The sequence below is a fragment of the Ailuropoda melanoleuca genome, chromosome 8 (assembly GCF_002007445.2).
Source record: "Ailuropoda melanoleuca isolate Jingjing chromosome 8, ASM200744v2, whole genome shotgun sequence".
NCBI lineage: Eukaryota > Metazoa > Chordata > Mammalia > Carnivora > Ursidae > Ailuropoda > Ailuropoda melanoleuca.
Genome location: NC_048225.1, coordinates 94,740,008 through 94,750,973, shown reverse-complemented (window position 1 = coordinate 94,750,973; position 10,966 = coordinate 94,740,008). Strand labels below are relative to the sequence as shown.

Below are 10,966 nucleotides of genomic sequence, written 5' to 3'. Positions count from 1 at the left end.
CCACTTCTCTAGTCCCCTGTGCTACTACTGCAGCAATGGACGCTCTGCCCCTGCCCCCCACCCCCGATGTCCAGCATATGGCCTGGTCAGTACCTGTGAGGGCATCTGCCTTTGAACTCAGCGTAAAGAGGTAACACTTTCTCCAGTAGCACCCAACATGGAATTTATTCCTGTTTCCACAGCCGAGAAGTCATCCCTGGCTCAGTGACTCACCAAGGCCAGCACGGTGCAGGTGGATAGAAGGAAAGGGGCAGGGACGGGGGAGGGTTCCAGGGGGCTGGTGCTGACCGGCAGTTCCTTGTCCGATTCAAACTTGTATCAGAGCACATTACAGATCATAGACTTGGCTGATTTATGGGCTTGGACAGCAGTTCTATGACTGTAGAGTCTGTGTCTGGTTTCGTGTCCCCAGTACCTAGTACACAGTCAGTGTTGATAAATATTTAAGGAATGAGTGCACGTACGTGTGTGCTGGCGGCGTTCAGCTCCCTATGGAGATAAACTTTCTAACACATCTTGATGCTGTGGCCACCACTTGACTGTCTCAGGCTGCGATAAACTCCCCAGTTCTAGTGTTCAAACAGGAGGAGGATGGCTGCTAGTCAGGGATGCTGGACCCAGGGAATCTAAGCTGTGGAAACACAGGCTAAAATTCAAGAGAGAAAAAGATAAAGAACCAAGGGGAGCAGTAGACAAAGAGTTTTGGGAACGACGTGGAGGAAGGAGTGACTAGTTGTGAGGAAGTCGGGAAATCGTGGAAGTTTCATGGATGAGATAGTATTTGATGAGGATTTTTCAGATCTGTAGCATTTCCCTAGGCAGAGAATGAGGAAAGGGCATTCTGTATTGGTAGACCAGCACAAGCGAAGGTCAGGAACTTTGAGAAAAGTGGCGTGTTAGAAATCAGTGTCGTATGGTATGGCTGGAGAGTCGGTTCCAGTGGAGTCCCGGTGAAGGGATTCAGGGGAGAGGGGATAGTTTTGTGCCAGATCCTGGAATGCCTCCAATGATTGGCTAAGGTGTTTGGCCTTTATTCTGTGGGTAATAGATCTCTTTTTTTTTTTGAGGTGAAAGCAATCAATATGTTTTATTGAGATAATTCTAGCAAGAACGAAAGCTGGATTGGAGGGGAAAAAAATTGTAATATTGACTGCCTACCATATGCTAGTCATTGGTCTCACTCCACCCTGCTGGTATACGAAATAAGTTCAGGAATTATCCCATTTCACAGATGGGGAAAATGAGGCACAGAGAAGTTAAGTCAGTTCTCCAAGGCCACACCTCCAGTCATCCAGGAGTCTAACCTAGAAGACTTCTCCAGAGCTGCTTTTAGCTATCCCAATGGACCACCTCACCCAGGGACCAATTAGAGCCTAGACTATCACAATAGTATCAGAGGGAGGAGAAGGAGGGCCTGAATTCAATTGTAGAGATGAAACTATAGAAGAGGCAGCATTTACTTACTGCCTTTTGTGTAAAGAATGATGGCAGGGAATATCCATATATATGGATTGATAGCTGTATCTATCTATGTATCTATGCCTATTCTTTTCCTTGCATCCACATGCAATACTGGAGGGGTACACAAGAAGCTAATAAGAGTGGCCACATATAGAGGGCAGGGCAGGGGGAGGGGATGGAGGAGAAGTGCAGGGGGGTGAGAGTGGGGTGAGATACTTCAGTGTATGTCTTTCCATCTGGTTCTGATTTCTGGCCCATGTGAATGTGCTATTTATTCAAAAAAACACAAATGATTCTTTAAAATTGAAAAGGCACGATTTAAAAGCTAACTCAAGGAAACAGCTGAAAGTGCATAACAGCTGATTGGATTTGGAAGGCAATGAAAGAGACGACACAACCAAAGAAAAGTGCCTGGCTCTCTAACTGGAGTGTTTGGGAAGACGGTAGCTCTGCAGCCTAGCTGGGGAAACGGGAGAAGAGTGGTTTGAAGGAAGCTATTACAGGTTCAGGATTGTTTGTGGATGGAAGTGGACGTGTGGATGTTAAGGTTAAGGTCAACAGTCCAGACAGGGGTGTTGATTCGGGACATTCACATGATGAGGGTAACAGACCCTGTGCGTGGATGTTGAGATTAAGGAAAGAGTAGGGAAAGAGACAGCAAGGGGCAGAAGACAGAAGTTCAAGGAGCCTACACTGAAGGAACAGCCCAAAGGAGGCTGAGATGATCAAGGGCAGGATGGAGAGGTGAGTATAGGGGAGCAGAGTGAGCAGGAGTTTCCGGAAGAAGGGGGGTCATCTCAGGTCTAATGGGTTAGGCCTGAAAAGAGCATGGTAGATTTTGGAATCAGGATGCTATGCTTCTAGAAACGGGGAGGAGACATAGAAGAGATGAGGGGAGGAACTACCCAACAGAGGGTCCCCCTGCTTCTCTTCCCATTCTATAAGAGTAAACTAGACACAGAGGCATCTTCAATCCCTACTTTTCAACCAATGTAGATATCCTATTGCCCCAGAAGGCGTTTGTAAGCAACACACTCCAGCAACTGAGTGGTTAAAAGAGAAACTAAGGCAGGCAGTCCTAAAAAGCTGCTCAGATTTTCTGTTACCACCCCATTCAGGCCAACAGAAACTTGTAGTATAAGGCTTTATTTTTGCTTTTTATTCTTCCTCCCTCTCTAACCATTACACACATCAGTGCAAACACAATTATACACACACACACACACACACACACACACACACACAAGGCATAAAAGGGCCCTTTGCAAAAGCAATTTTCTGGATCAGACTCAATGCTGCTCGGAGGGAGGGAAAGCACAGCAGAGAAAAGGCAGGAGATGCCAGCCACCATAGCTACTTTTCCTCCCCTTTAAGACTGCCTGGTTACCGTCCTGGGAAAGAAAACCCCTGCATTCCTCCCCTTTAATTCGGGTTATTGTTAAGGCGCTAGAGCAGCTAATCCTCGCAGACCTGTAGGAGCTGGAGTAGGGGCGCCAGAAGCACCATTCCTCCGAGTCTCCGGGTAAGATGAGTCTGATTCTTTTCTTGGTTTGGGGAGGTTTCCTGGCTTAGTGGGAGGCAGGCGGCACCTAGAAATGTGTGTGAAGAACCACTTTTGCAAGCAGCTTGGGTATTTTATTCATTTCAGCCCCATTTCCTGTCTTGCTTGACTCTTGTGGTATCAAGGGTAAGTTGTAGCTGCCTTGGAAAATAAGTCTGAATGGGGGCCCAGGTGGTATCTCCATGCAGAGCCATCTGCTGTCACTTCAGGGATTGGCGTGAGTGGGAAATGTTTGCACTTCTGAGCAGGGAAAGGGGAGCAAAATATCAGGATATGTCCCTCCTGCAATGCCTGCCCGCAGGCGGGATTCTAGGGGCAATCCTCAGGGCTCCAGGGCTGGGAGGGGCTGTCCAGCTGCAGAGTGCCAGGACCTCAGCAGGCCCGCACCCCTGCCTCCTACCTATCCTTCATCTCTTAACCTCTCTGACCCCATCTGGCAAGGAGCAGTGCCCTTCTGCCTACCTGCGGGGGTTGTTGGGAGCAGTAAGAGAGCCAGTGGGCAAAAAGGCAGTTGGTAAACAGCCTGTGGCTCTGCAAGCCTCAGGAGAGCGGACCAGCCTCAGTCCCTCCCGGCAGGGTCCATGGACAGGCTCCAGCTCCACATCCCGCCTGGGCTGCGTTAGGATGCAGAACTCATTGCTGTCGGTCACAAGACCGCCTCCTTCACCTTCCCCAGGGGCGCGTCCGGCTCCCTTCTGTCTTTAAACTTCCCCAGTTGGGCTGGCAGGTAAAGATGTTAAAAGGAGGTCTGGATTCTCCACCACCCCCATCTGCACTGTGGCCCCTTCTCTCCACGTAACTTTGACGCACAAGCATTAACCCCGAGGCTCCCAGAGGAGGCAGCTGCCAGGGCTCGCGCCAGTCTGGCGGTAGTGCATGGCTATCCAGCGGCTTGCTCTGGAGCCGGCTAAGTGGATCATGAGGAAAATCTCTGAGAAGGGTCAAAGAGTCAAGCAGGTTTCTCCTGGGGAAGGAAAGAGATGATCTTTCCCAGAGCAGAGGCTGGAAACAGCCTGGCCCCTGGCAATGCTTTTGACCCAGGCTTAACCAGGGCCAAAGATGAGATCCAATAGGCCATAACACAAAGTGCTTAGTAATACCTGATCTGGGGAGCACACTTTACAGTTTATAATGTGCCTTTAATCAGTTATCTTTAGGACAAGCCCACCGAGCTGGTGGGGCAAATAGTATTTCTCCCTTCGCATGGATGAGAGACCACTGAGACTCAAGAGAGGCTTGCCTAGGGCTGCAAAGCCGGATATCGGTGCTATCTAGTAGCATTTGAACCCAGAATTTCTGACATCATCGGTACCTTCCGTGATACTACAGATAGCTACAGTGTGTTGAGGGGGATGGGGGGGCTGCAGGTGTGTATTAAGAGCACTCTTGAGAAAGACGGAGCAAAACTTTGGGAAAGAAGCCTGAGGTCTGAGTGACAGAAGGTTTTGAGCTGAGGCCAGGAGAGGCAGTAGATGGCTTGGCCTCGGTGTCTTTCTCAGAGCATCCAAGTCACGTGTTCCGGGGGGACTGGGTCAGGTGCTGGGGTTGCATGAAAGCATCCTAAGGGTGAGGCAAGGTAAGCGAAATCGGATAATCGCCTCCAGGAGAGAAGCAACAGGTTTTGTGGTGGCTCGGATAGACGGGGGTTCTCAGTCCGGCTCTGCCATTTACTATCTGATTTGGGGCATCTTTCTTAACATTTCTACCCATCAGTACCGCAGCTGTGAAATGGGCTTCATGACACCGACCTCCCCTAAAGGCGGCAGGGAGGCACGAAGGGAGGTGATGCAGGTGAAGTGCCCGGCAAGGTGCCGCGCCCAGCGCTCAGCCCGCACCCCGCAAGGCATGGGAGCACTTGGGGCGGGGCGGGGACGGGACGGGACGGGACAGGAGAGACGGCCGCGGAGAGCGGCGCCTGGCTCCCTCTCGCTTACAAGCGCGCTCACGGCCAGAAATAACTAACCCGCACGCGCATGCGGTGCGGGGCCGGCAGGTGGATGAGCGACAGCATGAATGAGACGGGAGCGGCCACCCGCGCGCGCGCAGCTACAACCGCAGGCGCGTCCCCGCGGTCACCGCCTGGAGGGCGGGGGCGCAAGCCGGTGCACCCGCGCCGGTAGGCCCGCGTCTGGGGAGTCAGGGCTGGTCACGCAGGGCTTCCGGTCATAGCCATCCTGCCCGCAGCCCGCCTTCTGCACCCCTCCCCGGGAGGAGCGTGCCTGGCGGGGCACTTTGAGTAAGGAGCCCAGCACCTGCGCAAAGGAGGCACCGCTTGCACGGTCCGGCTTGAGGGCCGCGTGTGGCAGGCACGCAGTCAACACTATTACCCTTGAAAACTCCTTAGAAGGATGCCCCAGGGAGACCAGCATGATGCCCATGAACAAACCCTGGGCAGGCAGTGTTTCCCAGTGTGGCGGCAGAGCTCTTCCCCTCTTGGGTCAGCACCAGATGAGGTAGTCGATTTGCGTTTCAAGACCGTGATGTATGAAGAATTAGATATTTTTAAACATTTTAAAATCACAGTGAGATGAGAGGCCCACACTGTGAGGCGTACTTAGGAGCTGAGATGGGTTAGGGGACAGTGGGTTCACATCTCCTGCTGTGTGCTCACGTCTGTTTAAAGTCTTATTTGTTTCCCTCTCTTTCTCCCCACTGCGTGGTGTTTATTTAATTCATGTGCCTGGAATGTGGACCCACTGCATAGCATGATAGTGGTTGCAGAGTGATTCTGTGCCCCCCGATGCCCCGGGAATGCGGGGGAAATAGAGCAGGGATCCTTCTTCCCATTCAGCGGAGGAGGACACTGAGGCCCCAGGAATCTGTGGCACACCCTGCTCTCTCCAGGGACTCTTTGTGTTGACCCCCTCAGCCACTAAATGAAGCCCTAAAGCATGTTCTTCATTTTTTTTATAAGAAGCACACAATAAATCTTCAGCAACATGTGAATTCTGGCTTGTCACTGCAGCAGGAAGGATTTGCTTAAACTTAAATGTGGGTTTGAGCCTGAAATAAACAGCAGGAAGCGATTGTAAAACGTCCTTCTTCAGTGATGTTGTGAGCAGAAACTGGCATGCAGGGTTGGCCTTTGAGACACCGGCCTAGTGGGGGTGCTGGGGAGGGAGTCCATATTCCTTGGAGGCTCTGTCCGGCCAGAAGTCTCCAGGAGGCTTTAAGATCCAGGGCCTGGGCTTGGGCTACAGCCCATGAGCTGGGAATGGGTTATGACAGCTCACACAGGCCCAGCTACATGCCTCTGACACCATGAGGAGAGTGGTGCTGTGACTGAGGGCAGCAGGTTGCTGGAAATTTCGTATGTTGCTCAAACACATGGAGAATCACAGAGTGTCAGAGATGGCCAGTCTCCCTGTTTTCCCAAGTAGGCTCTGGGCAACCCTAGATCCCCTGGATGCTAGTAGGTGTTACACAAGGAAAGAGTTTCACAAGCCAGTAAGTGTGGGAGATGCCAGGTTAAACAGCATTACCCAAGTGTCTTTAATAAGCTAATGTGGATCGTGAATCTCTAAGAAGGAACAGCAAATCCACTTTGCACACGGAGAGTCCTCTGGGACTCATAGTCTGAAAAACAAACTTCAAGGAACCTTAATCTATTCCAATCTCCTCTTTTCACTAAGGAGAAATGTGGAAGCCCAGAGATGTACAGGAATCTGCCTGGGGCTGCACAGCTCCTCGGTACCAAATCAAAACCAGAATGAGAGTTTGAGCTATTTCTAATGTCCCTCTCAATCCAAAGGATGACGCAGAGTCCAATGTGGGCCAAAGTCCAGGAAACTAGAGGTCAGGGCAACAAAACATCCCAGCATTAGCCCTTTAGCCCCTTATAACCAAGTGACTTGTATATTGCCATGACTCCGTGAGCCCCAGCCTAGAGGCAGAGAGCGTTCTTATGAAAAATTACCCAACTGATAACCTCCCTCCCAGACCCACAAGCCTTTCTGAGTCACACTCCCAAGAGATGGAAAACCCTGGAAGCTGATCATAAAGCAGTCTTAGGGTGGGCTGGTTCCGTTGAGGTCCCTCAGCAAGGCTCGGAGGCCTGCTCACCACGCCCTGAGTGATTTATACCTGCTTGCCCACAAGCGCCAAGTGAGAGCATTAACAAAGGCACGGTGGCTACGGGTAAGGTCGAGAGCCATTATCTGTGGGTTGAAGGCTGCAGAGGTGGTATTCCAAGATTTTCTCCTTCTCGCCATCTCCTCTGGGTTGTTCCTGTCCAGTTTAGGAACCCTGCTGTGGGTTTGGGAAACACACACTGAATTGAATTGAATTGAATTGAATTGAATTGAATTGAATTGAATGCCTGGATTAAAGCATGGTGCGCCCAAGACTCTGGAATGTATTATCAGGAGGGGTGACTTTTAAACTGTTAGTCCAGCTGATTCATTTAATAAGCATCTCAGAGCAGCTGGGACCCCGCAGAGGAAAGTTTTCATAAGGAGGCTCTGTAGAGCAGGGTGGGCGGAGTGAGGGGCCCAAGAGAGGGTCCAGGGCAGCGTGAGGTCGTGAGGTGACCTGGCGTCTTTGGGGAATGGTGATGGCAGTGAGGAGGCCACTGAAGGTAACCCTTCTCTGCCTTAGAGTTCTGTCTCTTGCTGGTGCTGCTCCTGTCACCAGATGGAGCCTGGGAAGGACAGAATGACAGGGATCCTCCATGGAAGAAGCATGGGGAGGGCACCTGCGTCCTGGGCTCATGGCCCAAGCATCTCTCAGCAGCACGTCATAAAGAGCCAGGCTGGATGCCACGGCGGGTCACGCAGTCTGTCCCCAGAAGTACAGAAAGGGCGGTGCTCAGAGGTGGCATCCGCCCCAGGGCTGCATGGCCTGCCCTTTAGAAAGAACTTTTCCCTCTCCAGTCTCCTCCCCAGCTGTGGAACTGTCCCCCAACAGAGCAGGAAGACCACCCCGAAATCTGTGACTGAGCACTGCCTTGGAGCCAGGCGCTGCACTAGGCCAAGGGAGACGAGGGGACGGGCAAGGTTTGGTCCACCTGGAGTTACTTTCTCCTGAGGCCACGACCTCAAACAAATAAGCAAGAGAATTTCAGATCGTCACAGGTCGTGTGGAAGGGCTCACATGATAGAGTACCTTTGGGTGGGTGGAGGGACTGACTCCAGATGGAATGGTCGGGGAAGGCTTCTTCGAGTGTCCCAGGGAAGTCCTGCTGACCAAGAACCAGGCCCAGGCCCTGAGGGGCACTGTTGGCAGTGGAGCCCAGGCGGTTGGGCTCTCTGCGGCCATTCTGCCCGGTCCTGTTGCGGTGTTCTAAACAGAGCCTGACCTTGAGATCTTTAGAGAGGAGGCCCCAAGGCCTTCCCTTCCCAGGATACAGGTCTTCTTGCTAGAGGTCCCTCTCTAGAGCAAGGTAAAGAATCCATCCTCCCACCCTGTACCTATTTTAAGTCCAGCTCTCTGATCAACCCGCCCTCGCCCCTGGGCTCTCCTCCTCACTGAATCATTGAACACAGGCAGGCAGGACCCTCAGCGTATGCCGGGCTCAGAACTAGGCACGAGGGATTGCCGGGGAGTAACACGGGGTGCCTGCAGCACTCACAGTCAGGGGAGTGAGGCTCACACATCCACCATCGATCTACAACTGACCTCTGAAGGGGTTTGGCCCCAGGCAATGAGCAACGTGCACAGTCATTTGCGAAATAACCAAATTTTAGTCCAGTGGGGAATGAAGGAGTGTTATCTCCACAACTCAAAGATGCCCCCTGAATAAGGTCATTTCCTTGGGTGGAGTCATTTCTGCAGAATATCCTCGAGGGTTTTACCCTGTTGGGAAGTGGAGGTCACGGATGCCCACACCCACGGTGTCTCCCGAGCTACCCCTAGGAGATCAGCAGTAACTCGGCTCTTCCCGAACTTTGATGCCCAGGGGAAGTGGCGGCCGGAAAGAGAGAGGTGGGAGTACTTTGGGAACAAATGACAGCAATCTTGGGGCTGCAAGCTTCTCAGAATGTGTTTTCTTTTCCTCTGAAAGAATGTAGATTACAGGAGTCGGGGGAAGGGGGAGGACTTCAACAGAAAGAAGCGGGTTACAGAAAGACTGTGGGCCGCCCCTCTGAGAGCCCATGGTTAGATCTCCACCGTGCTGGGCTTGGGGCCTGGGGACCTCACTGAGGTCAGGGAGGAGCAGGAGTGACTGGGGATTTCAGATCTAGGCCCCAGGTTCTCCACGTTGCTCTGAAGATAGAGCTAAATTGTTAGGATTGAGTGTATGGGAGGAGGGGTGGGCGGGAAAGATGTTTTCTTATAGCCTAGCTTAGCTAAGAATACTATGTTTTTAAGCTATTTAAGAGAGATGGCGAGAAAGAACACTGAGTACCAATCTGCTAATGAGGTGGTCATGCCTCCCGGAGAGCAGACCGTCATTCCATGGGGCTCCAGCAGGGGGAGTGATGAACACCCCGCTGATGGTCCCTGAGCTGGAAAGAAGATTCTTGATTGGGTCCTTAACCTGGAAAAGCCACAGAGGCAGCCCTGCTGGTTTGTAGAGGGGAGAGAAACAGAGTGGGAGAGACAGTGGGACAAAGACTGACCCTGTTGATTTGACTCCTTTTAATGTCCACCCCTATGCCCCCAGCCCGTACATTCTTTAAGACTTCCAGCTGCAGTGTATGCGCTAAGAAGCACTTGGTCCAAGCCCAGATGCCAACCACTCTGATAAGTAGAAGCTGCCAGATCTGGGGCTTAGAAGCTGCCAGATCTGGGGCTAAGAATCTGCAGAAGGGTATCTGGCTAAAGGTAGCCCTCGATTCTAATATTTCATCTTCTCCAAAGCAGTCTGCCAGTCAGGGTTCATTTGTCTCTGCCTTGTGGACCGTGCCCTCCGAATCAAGGGTCAGGCCACCCCTGAATTGCCGACGAGTCCTCCTCTGCCCAGTGGCTGAACTGCTGTGTCCCTCTGGGCTGCTACCCTCCCAGAGGAGCAAATTCCACGAACGGGCCTGAAGGTACCAGCGCAAACCACCAGATCTGCATTGGAACATACCAAATGCTAAGGAATTCATAACGTTTCTCACATGCGTTTTTCATACCAGCCACCGATTGGTACACAGCGAGGTTGCAAGTTTGCACACGATACTGAAGTGAACAAAGAAAATGTCGGTGCTTTGTTTCCTATAAAACCTTTCTCGTGAACTCCCACCATCACCAGGCAGCAAAAAGGGAAGTGGGAAACTGAATTTGAACTTGTTCATTATAGCGTCTCAGGTTCCACGACATCTCATTTAGCTTAGTCAGTTTCTTCCAGGAAAACACACAGCCTTGAAATGGCTTCTTCCCCTCTTGCTGTACTTCAAGGGGGTATTTTATGGTATAAGGTGCTTACTTGACTCGGTTGCAGTTGGGAGAAGGAGGCCTCAGATTCCTGAGGGACCTCAGATCCTGGTTGTCTGGGAGCTCACCAGAGGATGATGCTGACCTCTCAGGTGTGACTCGTCCCATCCGGCCTGCGGGGCATCCTGCTGACACCCTCCACTTAGGGCCCAGCTCCCAGACGCTTGCTTCCACCTGAGAAGCCCTGATCAGAGCTGTCTCTTCTTCTGGACCCCAGGGGACAGGCCCTCTAGCAGCTCTATGTCCCCTCATCAGGGCCCCGGGCAGAAGCGAGATGATAAATGTTTAAGGACTGGTTCTTGAAGGTAGGGGGTGAGTGGGGGAGAAGCCCTGATTGTAGCATTTGCCTGCGTCCATGGTGTCAGTACTCCCACTGTGGTTGGTTTCAAGCTGACAACACGAGACCACTCAACACAGAGACCACTTAACACAGTCGGCTGTCATGTTCTGGAGCAAGCTGTCTCCAGCCCCCCACAGGCCCTGAGGAGCTTCTGGAATCCTGTGGGTCACTCACCTTCTCCCTCTAGGCCTACCCCATGATTACTTCCTGCCCTGTTAAATGTGCTGCAGTCAGAGTCCCTCCCA

General features: G+C 52.0%; 1 protein-coding gene across 2 annotated transcripts in view; it reads left to right on the top strand.

Annotated features, from left to right (window-relative positions):
- Positions 1-2,184: 2,184 nt before the first annotated feature.
- The window catches only part of CAMK1G (calcium/calmodulin dependent protein kinase IG), a 30,878-nt gene continuing 22,096 nt past the window's right edge, over positions 2,185-10,966 (top strand). Inside the window, exon 1 of one of the 2 annotated variants that reach the window (XM_019802624.2) lies at positions 2,185-2,205. The gene's annotated coding sequence lies outside the window, so the exon portion shown is untranslated. Of the gene's footprint in view, positions 2,206-2,850; positions 2,984-10,966 lie in introns of those variants that run through there. The other variant, XM_019802623.2, reaches the window with a different exon arrangement.